The 17500-nt window shown below is 38.8% G+C and overlaps 1 protein-coding gene, 1 long non-coding RNA gene and 1 other non-coding gene across 6 annotated transcripts in view; 1 reads left to right on the top strand and 2 right to left on the bottom strand.

Moving 5' to 3' along the window:
- LOC138016249 (uncharacterized) overlaps positions 1-7624 on the bottom strand; it is a 10310-nt gene extending 2686 nt beyond the window's left edge. Inside the window, exons 1-2 of the long non-coding RNA XR_011125763.1 lie at positions 7118-7624; positions 5325-5491 (exon numbers count right to left, since the gene is read on the bottom strand). This is a non-coding gene — a long non-coding RNA (uncharacterized lncRNA). The remainder of the gene's footprint in view (positions 1-5324; positions 5492-7117) is intronic.
- On the bottom strand, positions 5684-5756 carry Trnav-aac (transfer RNA valine (anticodon AAC)). The gene has a single exon. It is a non-coding gene; the product is annotated as a tRNA-Val (tRNA).
- Positions 7625-8049: 425 nt separating the features above from the next.
- The window catches only part of LOC138016237 (allene oxide synthase-lipoxygenase protein-like), a 32809-nt gene continuing 23358 nt past the window's right edge, over positions 8050-17500 (top strand). For 3 of the 4 annotated variants that reach the window (XM_068863407.1, XM_068863402.1, XM_068863401.1), the window contains exons 1-2: positions 8050-8183; positions 12853-12919. The gene's annotated coding sequence lies outside the window, so the exon portion shown is untranslated. The remainder of the gene's footprint in view (positions 8184-12852; positions 12920-17500) is intronic. The other variant, XM_068863403.1, reaches the window with a different exon arrangement.

Raw genomic sequence — 17500 nt, 5'->3', positions numbered from 1 at the left:
AATTAATTAAACTGAAAAAAAATTGTAGAGAGAGTCTGATCTGGCTTTCTGGCTTGATGAGATGTGCAACAACTACCACTAAACAACTCGCCACATGACTCTTGGATGGATACGCTTATCACGAACACTGGTTTCAAACAACATGATAATATTAAACTGCAGTATTTGAGAACCCAAGGTTCTCAAATGCTACAGTGTATAATGAGGAAAACGTTTGTTAAGGTGGCATAGAGGAAAGAAATTACATTTCCTTATTAAATTTCATTCAAATAGCAGGGAAAAGTTTGTGGATTTCAACTGACGTTCTGACTGGACAGTATTTTCTCATTGCTTCCAACAACCCTGGCGAGTACTGTTTGCATGACACAGACTATTGACAAATGTCTTAAGTTGAGACATCAAATAGATTTTCTTTCGATTTTACAGTAACATTTAGGCAGGTTGCATTTCAATTTGTGTTGAACCTGTCCTAAGGTTTTGCATGCAGAAAGTATGGGTTGCAATTCTACTGACTGGATTTGTTGTCCTTCTTCTACTCCACCACGCTTTGTAAATGAAAATTTGCTTGCCCCTTCCAGATGGTTTTCGTTATTTATTTTGAATAGCTATTTTCCATACACGCCCCAACGGAGCTTAACCAAAAGCCTGAGGGCTCTGTACTTTTACCCTTTAATTGAGATAGTAATCGTTCTCCTCGAGAGCTTCCACACTTCGCCTGTCCATGTTGCCTAGCGCTTGGGCGCAGCCTTTGTTTGATCGTGTGAACAGGAGAAATTTTGTGTTCACGGTATCCCGGTCTTCTGATCAGAAACGTCCATCGCCTGGTTGTGAAATGACACATCCTGGCTTAAACTTGATCCATAAAATGTTCATATGATGACTGATCGTGTGAACGGAAGAAACTTTTGATCGAAGCTACGTGGATCATAAGTAGACATTTGCTTGCCAGTTCCTGTTGGATTTATACACGCTGCTATGTTTATTTGGGCGTTCATCTTCCATACACGGTTCCACCAGCGCAATCAAAAGACTAAGCGCTCAATACTTTACCTTTTTTTATATCTTAAACGATATTAAGAGCTCTTCTCGAAATGTCAAAAAAGTTGTGTCTTGCACCAAATGTTTTTTATCGTATTGGCCAAGTGTTTCAGTGTTTGATCGTGTGAACAGACAATCTTTAGGTATAACAGTATCCGAAATTTCCAAAAGGCCAATCATGGTGAAATAGCGCATCACAGCTTAACATCCATTGCCTCTCATTTGGGTGCAGTCTTTGTTTGATCGTGTGAACAGGAGAAATTTTGTGGTCAATTTTGTAGTCAGGTCAAAGGTTTTTCTTGTTTTGTTTTACTTGTTAACAGCACAATCGTTCTTCTTTAAGCTAAAAGTTGAATCTTCCACACTTGCCGCTCACTCGGGCGCATGATCGTGTGTACAGGAGAAATTTTGTGGTCATGGTATCTAGATTTCAGCAGGTTGCAAAATAACACATGTTGGCTTAACCATCCATAAAACGTTCATAATGACATGATGGGGTGAACGGTCGACATTGTGTGATCACGATACCTCACCTTTGTGGAATGCCTTCAGCAGGCTTTGAAAATAGCACTGATTTGCTTCAACATTCATGCCTTGATGTTCGTGATAATAAGACCAAAAAAAAAATATTATCATCTTAAAAAAAGTAAAATTATAGTATTAATATACTTTTTTAAAAACACTTCTCCTGTCCATTTTGGCCTTCATTTGGGTGCAGACTTTGTTTGATCGTGTGCGCAGGAGAATTTTGTGGTTAGGATTAGTTCAAGCTCTCTCGCTTGAGCTTTGTTTGATGTCGTGAACGAGAGAAATCATCTGTTCATACTATCGATCTTAAGAAGCCTCAAGAACGCTATCATTTCTTGTATATATGACATTGTCTATTAGTACTTTGGCCCAGAGATTTCGTGGTCAGTCTAAAGGTTTTCTCTTATTTTATTTTGCTTGTTAAGGAGTAGCAATCATTCTTCTTTAAAGCCAAAAGCTGAGTCTTCCACTCTTCGCCTGTCCATATTGCCTATCACTTGGCCGCAGTCTTTGTTTGATCGTGTGAACAGGAGAAATTTTTTTGGTCACGGTATCTGGATCTTCTCAAAGGTCCATCAGTAGGTTGTAAATGTCGGCTTAAGCATCCGTAAATTGTTCATGATGACATGATGGTGCACGTGTGAACGGCGGGAAGACTTTTTATCATCTCGGTCATCTTGTGGAATGCCTTCAGCAGGTTGAAAATAGTACTGCTTTGCTTAGACATCCATGGCCTGTATCTCCATGTAATAAGACTACTATTTTTGTTCCTTACTATTTTACTTGTTAAGATAGTAACAGTTTTTCTTAAAATGCCAAAATGAATCCTTCACATTTCTCCTGTCCGCGTTGGCCATCATTTGGGTGCAGACTTTGTTTGATCGCACGGCATAAATTTTGTCGTTAGGGTTAGTTCAAGCTCTTTTGCTTGAACTTTGTTCATGTCGTGAACTATAGAAATCATCTGTTTATACTATCGATCATTGGAAGCCTCAAGAACCTTGTCATTTCTTGTATATACTGTTTACACGAGCAGGAACTTCTAAGTATGGGTTCATTTCTGTTGTAATTAACTAAAAATAAAATGATGATTACTCTTTTAAAGATGCACACTTCGTAAAACAATTTAAAGGAAAAGAAAGAAAAAAAACAACAATAATTAACGAGCCGTTTTGATTTATATTATATTTTGTATGTCTACAACTAAAGTACCAAAATGCAAATTATCCTTTCTGGATTTGAAACGACTGGGTTTATTTGCTAATGCTCCTTTCTGTTTGGTTTCTAAAGGCTGCTTTTTTACTTGAGTGTTCATTTTCCATACACCGTACCACAAGCGTAGTCAAAAGACTGAAGGCTCTCACTATACTAGTTCTTCTCGAAATGTCAAAAGTTTTATCTTGCCCACTTATAATTAATTCGTTTGCCCATGTTGCCCTAGTGTTTGTTTGATCGTGTGAACGGCAGAAATTCTGTGGTAACAGTTATCTGAATCTTCCAAAAGTCCCATCGCTGAGCAGTAAAGCATCACGGCTTAATCAACAGCCATGAAATATTTATGTCATGACATTGTCTATCACTTTGGTCCAGTCTTTGTTTGAACGTATGAACAGGAGAGATTTTATGGTCAATTTCGGGGTCAGGCTAAATGTTTTTTTCTTATTTTATTTGACTTGTTAAGAAAGCAATCATTCTTCTTTGATGCCAAAAGCTGAATCTTCCACACTTCACCTGCATTTCCATATTGCCTATCACTTGGGCGCAGCCTTTGTTTGATCGCGTGAACAGGAGAAATTTTTTTGTTCACGGTATCTGAATCTTCTCAAAGGTCCATCATTAGGTTGTAAAATATCGGCTTAAGCATCCGTAAAATGTTCATGATGACATGATGGTGTAAACGGCGGGAAAACATTTTGTGATCACGGTACCTGAATCTTGTGGAATGCCTTCAGCAGGTTGAAAATAGCACTGCTTTGCTTAGACCGTGGCATTCATGCCCTGCATGATCATGTAATTATTATTATTTTTTTTCATCTTACCATTTTACTTTTTAGTTTATGTAATCGCATGGGCCCGAGGGCTATTAGGGATTAATTTCACAAAGTGAAATTAATCCCCAATTGCACAGGGCACAACGTGACTACATGTTTATTACATAAAGTGCAAAATTAGTGAGGGAAGCGCGTTCAATGCCGTGACAAATAACAATTTACTTATCTTGCTTTCTTTTGGTTGTAGTTCAGTTCAATAAATCGATGCTATCAACGAAAATAGAGCTAAATTTAATTGACATGTGGATAGAAAGCAGTTTAGAGTCAGAATCTGCATGCTAGCCGGAACTGCGCTTGCTCTGGATAAGCAACTGTTAACCAATCAGGATCAAGTAATGATGCCCTCTTGATTACCAAAAGTGCCCTCGGGATTAACAAAAATGCCCTCCGTCTCAGCCAATCAGCATTCAATGTTATTGCCTCGTATGTGATAAAGATAGTAATTGTTCTTCATGAAATAGCAAAATGAATCCTTCACACTTCTCCTGTCCATGTTGGCCGTCATTTGGGTGCCGATTTTCTTTGATCGTGTGCACAGAAGAATTTTGGGGCTGAGGTTTAAGCTCGGTCGCTTGAACCTTGTTCCATGTCATAAACAAGAGAAATCATCTGTTCATACTATTGAATTTTAGACCCCATAATGCTGTCATTTCTTGTATATGTTGTTTGCACTAGCAGGAACTTTTAAAGTATAAGTTCATTTCTGTTGTCATTAACTAAAAATATAATGGTGCTTAATTCTTTTAAACATGCATAGTTTTCAAAGCAAGTTAATGGAAAAGAGAGAAAAAACAGTCATTAAGTCAACGAGCCGCATTGGATTGTTGTTTTTTTATATTAAAAGACTGGGTTCTTTAAAAGTTTCACTCCACCAATACGTTGCAAATAGACATATGCTTCAGTGCCCCTTCCTGTTGGGTTTCTAAACGCCGCTGTGTTTATTTGAGTGTTCATTTTCCATACGCCGTCCCACAAGTATAATCAAGGGACTAAATTAATGGCTCAATTCTTTACCTTTACATCTTGCAACATAAAGTAAGTGTTTTTCTCGAAATGTTAAAAGTTGTGTCTTGCACGTTCGTTTGATCGTGTAAATAGACGAGATTTTGTGGAACTAACAGTTGACTGTTTGAATCTTCCAAAAAGCCCATATTCCACGCCAGCAGGTTGTGAAATAACGATCAATGCTTAACATCCATGAAATATTTATGCAATGGTATTGCTTTTCATTTGGGTGGAGTCTTTGTTTAATCGTGTGAACTGGAGAAATTTTGTGGCCACGCTATCGGGATCTTCTTTGTTATCAAAGTACCTGGTTTAATGCCATCAGCAGGCTAAAAACACACTGCCGCAAAGGCTTTGTTTAAACATTTATGCATTTCATAAACTACGTGTTCATAATGTTAAGACTACAGGGTTCTTATATTAGTGTGTTACTCGTAAGGAAGTAATCGTTCCTCTTGGAATGTCAAAATGAATCTTCCACAGTTCGACTGTCCGTGTTCATGTTCCTCTTGATTTGGATGCAGTGTGTATTTGATCGTATGCACGGGAGAAATATACTAGAATTTTATGGTTCATTTCCGCCTTTGCAAAGCTAAGAATTTATCACTTTTTGATGCCCAATAACGCGCTCACCTTCCTTGCTACAAGGCTTAGAAGTAAAGGTATATCTACTTTTAACAAGTTCTTTTGCCTGTCACTTACATGATTTCTGCTGTCAGCGAACTCGTATCCTAACGAAACAGCGACGTCAAAAAAGACTCCCTTATAGGTTGCCTTTACATCATGATATGTTTTATTTTCAAGGCACGTGTATTTCCGAGGTGGTGGTGTTTGGAAGGACCAATAAACCTTCCCTCTGGCTCCCTGCTCTGCAAAACAAATTAGTGTGGAAATCGTACCTTTCTATTATCTGCCATGACAGTGTTCCCTAAATTTAACATGGTGGTCGTTGATAGGAGTGCAAACTTCAATGTTTCTGAGTCACATCGCGGTTGATGTGCCCTTCAGGAATCCTAATGCAGGTCCAACTTTTTCGCTTTCTGTGGAATCAAAATGCGTTATATTTCCGGCCAGGCTTGAACTAGCGATCTTCCGCGTGTTAGGCGGATGTGATAACCACTACAACACAGAAACCACTCTATTCCTTACAGAGGAAAATACGCATCATTAAGCCCTTACACCGGGCAGCCCAAGAGGAAAGTAATCTCAGGTGAATTAAAGCCTGGGCCCAGATCTATTTTAGGAAAATAAATGGTCTAACTATTGATCCCTCATATATAACATGAAATAACTTCAAGACATCGTTGCAATAAGATGTGGGACCTTAACTGCTATGTAGGATGATATCATGAGGGGACGCAAGTTACTTCTACTGTAAGTACAGTTTCAGGCTGAGATCGTTTTCTTGCGGTCGAGATAGGCGTTATAATCTCCCATGTCCGAAAAAAAATTCTTTTATCTCGCTGCATCTACCAATGTGATATTCCAGATCAAATATTTACAAATACGTGTCTCAAACATCTGGAAAATGTTGTCATTTGATCAGTACCATTTCACGTTTCACAATTTAACAGCTCAAAGGTATGTTTGTAATTATTTTAGTAGAGATGGCGCAAAAAAGGGTGTCTCGTAGTCATGTTTACTTGGAAAAAAAGCCAGTTTCAGGGATTGTTTTCTAATCTGTATTTCAGCATGATAAGGGTTAAACTAAATTAAAAGGGCTCCATTTGATGAAAAACTTGAACCTTGTATTTCGTGGATAATGGACCGAACCAAAAGGTCGAGACAGCAGAAAGCAAATCGTTATCTTTAAGAGGATTTCGACATTTTTTACTTTCCAAGACATGTTTTGATGTTACGAACATCACCTTCAGTTCCAGAATATTTGAAAAATCGTTTGCACTATATAACAACTAGGCGAAACATTCATAAACATTTACTAAGCTTAGAACGTTGTCGTCAATCTTGTTGTGCGGATTGTTTCGAAATTCTTGATTCCGCCCCTACTAAATTTCAACTTAAACTTAAGGAGTTATGCATATAAATCGGGAAAAGCCTAATTTAAACCAACAAGTTCATCACGTCAACCTGACACTTACGCTTTAGGCTTTACATTCTTTCAAACACTTTGTAACTCACTCAAATATGTAATTTTTGTCACTTAATCATAATTAATTATGCATGTTTCGCCTAGTTGTTATATAGTCCTAACGGTTTTTCAAATATTCTGTAACTGACGATGATGTTCGCAACATCGAAACATGTCTTGGAAAGAAAAAAAATGTCGTAATCTTCTTAAAGATAATGATTTGCTTTCTGCTGTCTCGACCTTTTGGTTCCATTATCCACGACATAGCAGCCAGATATGAAGGACGTTTCAACCTTGTATGTATAGTGATTAAGAAGAGTAAAACCCACAATAGGATACTATAAATAATCACACCAATGTTCACGGATCTCCGAGTTTCGCAGTAAGAGTTGGCAAACTGTATTACCTTTCTTTGCTCTCTCTGTTGCTGGAGTTTTTTAAGAAGCTATACCACTCTTTCGTGATCTGTCAAAGTGCAGGAATGGTCCACCGTTAATGAATTCAATGGGCGTCAGTAAAGAGGTGACTGGGTTGTGTCAACAATATTGATTTCCAATGTAAAAAGGGTGGAAGAAAGGAAAAAAAATCCTGTTTTTTTGTTGTTGTCACAATTGACAAACGGTTACTGACAGTTTTATTCTACGAAGACTAGCCTGCTAGAAGGCTCCCAGGGGTTCGAGGTACATGAAGAGCATGCTTGACTGCTCGAATGCGCAGGCTAAACAAAGGCAAAAAGGTGCTGTCAGATACGGTTTCACAGTCAGTGGCCACGCCTTGCTATTATCTAAGAGGTATATGGTGCCAAAACCCGTTCAAAAGAAACCTACCGTATACACACACAGAGACCCACACGTCAAGCACAAAGAGCTTATCTGCCCAGCTGTTTACCTAAGTAACCTGGAGTAGGTAAATCAATTCGATCTTTGACGCAACAAATAAATCACTAGAAGAATTCATTTAATAAGGAAATTGTTCAAATTTTAGTAAGTACCTTTGAAGATCATTAACTTACAATCTTAAGTTATTTTCAGTTGAGTTCTTTGAAAACGCCAGTTTTGAGTGAGACAGGGGACAGAGATCAGTGAACGAGTCACTAACCCAAAAGAAACGAAAAATCACACCCGTAAGGCGACCAATGAGAAAGAAAACTACTAATAAAACAGATTTCTACTTTCGCGCTAAAACACATTGCATGTAGGTACTTCGAATTCTGATTACCGATCCCGCTGTTTGTGATATTATTTGTTGCTCGGATAATTCGTTGATATTCGTCGAGGATTATCGAGAGGGTATAGCATTACAAAAGCCCTCGATTAAAGCGGAGACACGTGATCTATCAAAGTTGAAGAATGTTCCCTCCACATCATGATTTAAAGACTTGGGACGAAGTCGACAAGCGCTATTAATATCGTAGTTCATGCCTTCGAAAAACAAAGCACTCATTGAGAATCCCGGAGAAAAGGTGGAAACAGGTAAGTTTTTAGTAAAGGGTAGTATTATGGTTTATCGCACACTTTTTGCTTAGTGATCATGAAAAAACTTCCAACAAACAATTCTTGGTCCAATTCTTGATCCAATCAAAGGAAGACAAGGTGAATGAATCGCATCTCCTGGCTCCGCGAGCGCTTGTAAAAGAATGGAAAAAACAAATTCAGTTTTAAAGCAGGGCTCTATTTCCACATCATCTTGATATTAGCAGGCAAATCAGAACTTTAAAAAAAAAGACAAAACTTTTAAGAATATACGACATGTTTCGACAGAAATTTCTGTTAGCTTCAGTTGATTAATGTACAAAACGTTAGATAAATCTTAAACTATCCTTTTAATTCTCACATTGTCACGTGTTATGTACATTCCGTTGTTACTAGCATAATTAGCACTTGTTCCTACTTATAAATTCAAGTTCTAACACTTTGTACATTAATCAACTGAAGATGACAGAAATTTCTGTCGAAACATGTCTTACAATCTTAAAAGTTTTGTCGTTTTCTTTAAAGGGCTTCATTTGATGAAAAACTTGAACCTTGTATTTCGTGGATAATGGAACCAAAAGGTCTAGACAGCAGAAAGCAAATCGTTGTCTTTAAGAAGATTACGACATTTTAAAATTTCCAAGACATGTTTTGATGTTACGAACATCACCTTCAGTTCCAGAATATTTGAAAAATCGTTTGCACTATATAACAACTAGGCGAAACATTCATAAACATTTACTAAGCTCAGAACGTTGTCGTCAATCTTGTTGTGCGGATTGTTTCGAAATTCTTGATTCCGCCCCGACTAAATTTCAACTTAAAATTAAGGAGGTTATGCATATAAATCGGGAAAAGCCTAATTTAAACCAACAAGTTCATCACGTCAACCTGACACTTACGCTTTAGGCTTTACATTCTTTCAAACACTTTGTAACTCACTCAAATATGTAATTTTTGTCACTTTATCATAATTAATTATGCATGTTTCGCCTAGTTGTTATATAGTCCTAACGGTTTTTCAAATATCCTGTAACTGACGATGATGTTCGCAACATCGAAACATGTCTTGAAAAGAAAAAAAATGTTGTAATCTTCTTAAAGATAATGATTGATTTGGTTCCATTATCCACGACATAGCAGCCAGATATGAAGGACGTTTCAACTTTGTATGTATAGTGATTAAGAACAGTAAAACCCACAATAGGATACTATAAATAATCACACTAATGTTCACGGATCTCCGAGTTTCGCAGTAAGAGTTTGGCAAACTATATTACCTTTCTTTGCCCTCTCTGTTGCTGGAATTTTTTTAAGAAGCTATACCACTTTCTCGAGATCTGTCAATGTGCAGGAATGGTCCACCCTTAATTCAACGAATTCATTGGGTTTCAGTAAAGAGGTAACTGGGTTGTGTCAACAATATCGACTCCCTGTGTAAAAAGAGTGGAGGCAGCCACTTCCCAATTCAAGGTAACTTAACCCTTAAAACTGCTGGCTTTTAGTCTTCTGGTTTCTTGTTCTGTTATCCATTGTATACTGTGCATACTGTTTCTCTGTGCTCACTGTTCCTCGGTGCATAAGTTTCCTCTGTGCCTACTGTTCCTCTGTACCCTCTGTGCCCACTGTTCCCCTAAGCCTACTGTTCCTCAGTAAGTAACCACTGTTCCTCTAGTACTATTTCTCAGCCCTCTGTTCTTCACCGCTTTCATGTAATGATTAACGCGTTCACTTCCCAGTATATGTGTAATGATTAACGATTTCAGAGCCCGGTATATGAGAGACAAGGTGGCACACCTCAAACAGTTCGATGTAACATGAAAAGTAGGTTTAGCTGTTTACTAGATAATTTGTAACAATGTATGTTCATTCTTTTTCATCTGTACTTGAGGGTGACACTCCTCAAACAGTTTGATGTAACGTGGAAAGTAGGTTTAGCCGTTTACTAGATAATTTGTAACAATGCATGTTGCGTTTTTTCACCTGAACTGGCGGGTTTTTATTGTCTTTAATCATGTTAATAGCCGATAAGAGGCCGTTCTGGCCTGTAGTAATGCTTCGAAAAGGTTGCGTTAGAATGCATAAAGCCACCTAAGCCGGAACGGCCAAAATTCAGAGACTTTGCCGAGTGCGCTGCAAAATGTACATGTACATGTATATATTTATGTTAAGTCTTATTCCAGTAAAGGACAAATCGATCCTTAAATGACGGCAAACTGTGATATAAAGTTGCCTTAATCTTTCTTTTTTTAAATATGATTGTCTATGAGTCACAAGCAAGTGTTGTTTCTTGTATTGTACATCGTTTAATGCTCCTTCACCCAGTAGCGGTTTTGGTCTTACAAAATCTTCCCAACGATTACTTGCAGGTGTAGTGCACTCAACTAAACCCTCAATTCTTTCTGGACAAAGTTGTAGAGTCGCTAGAACCTAGTTTAATGGCCTAGCTCCAATGAGTCTCCTGTAGGGGAGCATCCAACTAGTAAATGGAAGATCATACGTTTGACTACTTCGATGAAGCACTCGCGGACTGCGACATTACCGATGAATTCATATTTCTTCCGCCTATGAAGTTACTATGGCGATCACGTGGAACCACTGGCGGGAACGTACGATAGTCGCTTTCTATTAAAAAACTAACATGACAGAGCTTTCTAAAAAAGCAAAATAACTGCTACTACCAAAGGAGTACTCACACCTTGCTAAAAATTCCTTATACCGAGAAAATTTTGTTCAGTGCACTATAACCTAAATCGTAAGATCTTTTCCAAAGTGGAGTCAAAGGGAAGAAAATTAGATCGCAATAAAAAGGGGTAATCCCAATAAATTTTTGAAAGCTCTCTAAAAAGCTCGTTTACAAAACGTCACCATAACCAATTAATTCCTAATTGAAGTCGATTTAGATGATGCTATTTTGTTTACAATTCACTGTCGCCTCGATTGCCCAATGCAAACAAAAATTCAACATACGTCAGCGCTATTGGCAAACCAGAAACAGAATTAAGACTAAAAGCTTCAGCGTCAGTGATTATGATAGTGAGAAGGCCAAAGGAAAGTAAACCGAAGCAACTACATCATCTGTCAGAGAGTAACTTAAAGTGCTACATATTCGCTATGATACTTAGCCCTAGTAATCGAAACGACCCCACAGGAACAGAGTAAAAAGAAATTCTGACCAATGTTGCTGGAAGCTTATAAGAAATTTAACTGCATTCTAGGGGAGAAGAGCGGGAAATTTTTCTCACTGTATATTGACAACATCCTTTGATTTACCATTGTTTTCAACAGTTCTCTCACTACCGTGCTAAACTATAAGGATTTTCCCATTTCAGGTCTTAAGTGTGAAACAATGTTGTACTTGTTTCTTCGAGTAATTTCCGCTGAAATGTCTCTTGCAACATTTCTTGTCGCTAATAGTGGTTTCCTTTTCTTCCACTCTTTCCTCTGGTTTGATCTTTCTTCGTTAGTGTTTTCACATGTCTAGATGATTTTCTTCCAAATTCGATCCGCCATGTAGGGATGGCGCGGTGGCGAGAGCACTCACCTCCCACCAATGTGGCCCGGGTTCGATTCTTCGACTCGGCGTCATATGTGGGTTGAGTTTGTTGGCTCTCTACTCTGCACCGAGAGGTTTTCTCTGGGTACTCCGGTTTCCCCTCTCCCCAAAAACCAGCATTTGCCTTGATTTGCGTTGATTGTTAATTTCACTTTACAGTGTCCCCAATTAGTGCTCCAGTGCTAAATCCACTAGACACTTAAATAAAGTTCCTTTCCTTTCCTTTGCAAACAACCCTGTAATACTTGTTTACGGATTTGACGTCTCGTTCAGCGCCATCAAAAGAGAACGCACAGTTCACTGAGGATCACATTCTCTGGAGTTCTCTGGGTCGTTTCCAATAAAATGACCGCTCCATGACATTGCAACGGATTACAACACCTGCAGTGTCAAAACTTGCGCTTCTCAATGAAAAGTATGTTAGGAATCCTAGTACGCAGTCAGTAGCATTCCTTTGAAGTACTTACAGTTAGGGCTTTTTGCGTCCCATCGTGATGATCAGGGGACATGTGCATCATGTTCTGGTGGCTGCCTTTGCCTGGATGATGTTAACACTATTGAGTACATTATTTCTGTGCTTGGACCGTTCAAGATAATGTTAAAGAAGTGTCCGAAAAAAGAAATCCTTTTCCATAGGGGACTCGGCACTAGTACAAAATGTCGTATATTTTCAAAACTCACGACATATTTCACAACGGCCAAGCACAGTTCGTTTCTTTTACCATTTTGACTAATCTAATAGTAGCGAAGTGAAATAAATTTTAGCATAAGCTGTTGCCGTTTTTCCTTTTGAATTTTGTGGCCGTAACAAGTCACGTAACCTCATTTGCATACGTTATCCACATCAATATAAAAACGTTTGTGACGTTATTAGTCTGCGAATGTCTAAGGTTGTTATTACTTAACTTTCAGAAGTTAGACCACCCCCTTACGTTTTTGTGCAATAATTTGGGGCCAGGTTGGGGCCCATGCCTTAATTTACTAGAGATGGGGTCATTCTCACAGCGGGAATTGAACCGGCCAACGGCGGTGAAAGCGCCAGATCCCTACCCCTAGACCATGTGGCATTACGAGTTTTGTTTTGGGTTTCGTGTCTCATGTATTTTATTGCAGCAGAGAAACCATTGGGCAAATAATCTGGAGCATCTAAAGAATTGTCGAAATGAGGCTCCATTTCACGGTAGGTCTGTTTTGTTTTTTTATCGTCAACTGTGCAGAATGCTGCTTTAAAATGGGCAAGAGGCGTGTCGCAAGTAAAGTTATTGCTACAGAGAAACCACTGAGCAACCAGTCTGGAGCATCTAAAGAATTGTCTAAATAAGGCTGCATTTCACTGTAGGTCTGTTTTCTTTTTCATTTTCAACCATGCAGATTGTTGCATTAAATTGGCAAGAGGTAATAACTGGTTTTTCGAAACACGTATGTCTTGTCGATGCTATTTGCATGGAAGCTGATATTCCGGAAACATCTACATCTACATATCAAAGCACTGGGAAAAGTCCCTATTTGACTTATGGCTGTTTTTGCTTTGGTGGCCTCATTCACCACAAGCCTTTTTAGAGACATTACCGTCAAGCCGGCCACTTCTGCTGGAGAGATCAGGACAGCCACAATACCGGGGACCTCACCCACTACTCTTCTCGATTAGTGTGTGGGTTCTTTATACGTCCCATAGGGAACTTACCGTATGAAGGGGCCTACGGTTTATATTGATAATCCTTATCTGATTAGACTTGAACGAACAAGATGTTGTGATTCCACCCGGCTGATCAACAGGGCATGCATACTACACCTTCCGTTTTTGAACTCTCTGCAAAGTGCAATACCATTTTCTGGAATATGGAAATTCCATTACACTTTTTCCCCTTTGGTAACTAGCCATCAAAACAGATGTGTTTCCAGTCAGGTTTGAATTGACGACCTTCTGCGTGTAAAGCGGATGTGATAACCATTCTTGAACACGACTTTGGATTGAAGAAATGGGCCAACATATTTTTCAGTTGAGTTCTTGAGACTGTGGATCAGTTTCAGCTCTTTTGTAGGGCAGATTTTAACGATTCCTGTTTCTTACTATCCATTTGGTCAGTTATATCTGAGGTTATATAATCCAGATCAAGGACATCTAAATAAAGCATTAACATTACTGAAACCGTGCAATATCAGTGGCCATTCATTACTTTATTCAAGACCAACTGAAACTTCATCCCTTGCAGTATATTACAATTCCAAAAAAGCGCTGGCCCTACAAATTGCTGGCCGTAGAAACTGAGCTTGCGTTATCTTTAGTTTCTCACGGCTTCGACTGAAGACTAACCGCGAAAGTACGTCCTTCCTTGCCTCCAACAAGTTGAGGAGAAAGGCTATGAAAACGTCAAATGTTCGAAGACAAAAACAACAATAGAAGTCACTGAGTTCTAAATATATTTATTGGAATCCATTTGCATGATCTCGTTTATTTTTGATCTTTATTTATTTTTGGACTCGATATACCCTGACCAGTTTAAGACAAATATCGCTGATTTTCCTACCCTGTTTAAGACAGAATTCCGATTTGAGACCCTGTTTAAGACAAAAATCCCAAAAAACATACCCTGGCTGGCCGCACGTCCCAGCTAAGCTGCAGAGCACTATGAACGTACGCGCGAGAATACACAGTTATTCATGTAAAATTTCCAAGAGGCTTACCGTCAATTCTAACAGCTGATATTAGGGCTTTAAGGCAAGGGCTTTAAGGCAAGTTTGACTTGTGCGTTAATTCTAGTATAGTCTCTGATTAGTGTTGATGTTTGGCTCTTAGTGTGCGCCCAATTTCAGAGGTATGAGTGTTTCCTTACTCGGAACTGATCAGCTCAGGCGACCACCACAAACCGTATATATTATCAAGTCTTTAATAATTATTCGATCTAAAAGAAATAAATATATAATTCGAAATCAGGACAACTCAAATAAAATCTGAAATTTCGTAGCAAATTCAGAAAACGTGATTGGAAACTTACTTCTGTGGCGGGTCGTTAAAACGGTCTCACTCTACAGGTTAGCAGGTTCAGGTAAGCGGATTTTTAAATAGGCTATGAAACCGACTTCTCTCTTCTTTCGATTCTTCTGGACAACTGGTTTAAAACTCTAAGCTAATGATTTTAGGTCAATGTACGGAATAAGTGTCAATCACGAATCGTCTGATCAAAATACATCTGTCATCAAAAGGCAACGCCTATTTGTTAAATGAAACAATGAGTTCGATAAAGTCCCACTCAAGTTTACTTTTCCCAGGATTAACTATCTAATGTTTTGCAACTACTTCAGAATCGATCGTAACTGTAGTGATCTACTATGCCTCGTTAATTTATGAGTTTGTGTGAAGCAAAGTAGACTAATGTAGATGTCATGACAACTGCGTCTTAAAGTTTGTTCCTGTCGCACTAATGAATACGATGAACTCTGTCTATAGTTGAGTTTTTTCCCATAGCGAATGATCAAAATCCCTTATATTACATTCAGTGGTAAATAAAGAATCGGGTCAGAGCCTTTTAACCTGCTGGATTAGAAGGGTTGAAATTTTCTTTCGGCTTAGATACAGTGAGCAGTAAGCAAAGAGCAAAGAGCAAAGAGCAAAGGGCAAAAAGCACCAGTTTCTTCCATTTAATGTGTTCAGTGCATCAAGTGGACTGTAGAATATACTGGTGTATGTTGGTTTGTTATGGTTAATTGATATTGTCTTAGCCGTTTCCACAATAACGTGCAATTGCCTTTATATGTAAAAGTTACGAACACAAACAAGGTTGTGAGCAAATGCTGAATACCCGGCCCAGAAATTGTAAATCTATGTAATTGTTACATGCTCACTGTTCCGTCAAAATTTTAATTTGAAACTATAATCTGAAAACAAATGATAATAATAAATTAATAAAGACTTCATCAACGTGTTAAACGGAGTGTAAACTAATTATGGACTCACACCTAACTACCGTAACTAATCAAACAAACAAATCCACGGCCAACTGGAAAATATGGACTGGACTCTGGACTGGACTCTGGACTGGACTTTGGACTGGACTCTGGACTGGACCCTGGACTGGACTTTATTAAACGAAGTTAATATTTAACCGTTTCTATTTAATTATTAACCAGCGAGAATGAGAACGAGAATGGATGTTTTTTCCAAAGGGAACATAAACGAAGCTAAACGAAAAATCGAACAATGCTGCCCAGTAACTTTCAATCAATGCCTGATCTCAAACATACTCTTATGAACAAATGGCATCTTTTACAAAACCAGCCCTTACTACGAAATATATTTAAAAATCCTCCCCTTATTTCATATAGAAAAGGGAGGTCTTTGAAAGATGTACTCGTCAGAGCAAAACTCTGAGGTCTCTGAATTTCCTATCCTGACCAATAGGAGTCTTGTTTGGCCTGTCTACACCATATAACATTATTATTCAAACAAAGATTACAACACAGGGGTTACCTAGATAACCTTTTGAACATGATCCTATCTAAAGTCAATTTCAGCCAAAGAATGTCGGCTCTACAAAATAAACAAAAAACGCGCAAAAGAATTTTGCCGTTTGTTACAGAATACCGCCCATCAATGCCTGATCTCAAACATATTCTTATGAACAAATGGCATCTTATACAAAACCAGCCCTTACTACGGAATATATTCAAAAATCCTCCCCTTATTTCATATAGAAAAGGGAGGTCTTTGAAAGATTTACTCGTCAGAGCAAAACTCTGAGGTCTCTGAATTTCCTATCCTGACCAATAGGAGTTGAGTTTGGCCTGTCTACACCATGTAACATCATTAATAATTAAATAGAAACGGTTAATCGTTATATTATTGGTTAAATATTAACTTCGTTTAATAAAGTCCAGTCCAGGGTCCAGTCCAGGGTCCAGTCCAGAGTTCAGTCCAAAGTCCAGTCCAGAGTCCAGTCCAGAGTCCAGTCCATGTTTACCAGTTGGCCACAAATCCACAAACTCGGAAACCCTGTCCTAATTAATTCTTCTAAGAGTTACACGGATGACAGTTTCTATGTTTAGCTCAAAAAAAATTTGTATCATGGAACCGAGATGCAGCGCATCTGAAATTTCAAGAAGAATGTAAGGGCTAGTCTGCGTAGCAAGCGTTCCTGTTCGACAGAAGAGCTTCGACACGATTTTGCGCAAACTGGCCGCGCGAAAGTTGGGGCAAGAGACTGAGGGAACGCTTGCACGAAGACCCCTTACTTTCGAACAACGCCCCCCTTTTATTGGTTGACTTGACACATGCTGATTGACGTCTCGTTAACAAATTAGCCAATAACAGATACTCATGTTAACACATGTTGACTTCCGTCAAAACAAACCGACGGACAGAGGAAACACCGAGCGATCAATGCAGAATTTGCCAGTGTGATTGCCAACGAGCAGACCGAGCGAAGAAGGGAGGCTTGTGAGGCGGCCAGCTTAATGCCGCGCGAAGTATTGCAGCCGACAGAAAAATTCTCGATCGTTGTGCTCCCTCAGTCTCTTGCCCCAACTTTCGCGCGGCCAGTTTGCGAAAAATCGTTTCGAATCTCTGGTGTCGAACAGGAACACTTGCTTCGCAGGCTATGTGAGGGCACTTTAGCGCTTTTGCCACCCAAAAATTTGAAATTCTAGCCGAAGGAGACATTTCCAACTTTAGGGCAATTATTTAAATTCAGCCCAACGTAACAAACTGAGTTTGCAGTCATAATCTTGAACGAAATGATATATGAAACGAATCATATACTGAACT

This window comes from Montipora capricornis, chromosome 9 (assembly GCF_036669925.1).
Source record: "Montipora capricornis isolate CH-2021 chromosome 9, ASM3666992v2, whole genome shotgun sequence".
Taxonomy (NCBI): domain Eukaryota; kingdom Metazoa; phylum Cnidaria; class Anthozoa; order Scleractinia; family Acroporidae; genus Montipora; species Montipora capricornis.
This window is presented reverse-complemented; position numbering and strand designations above follow the sequence as displayed.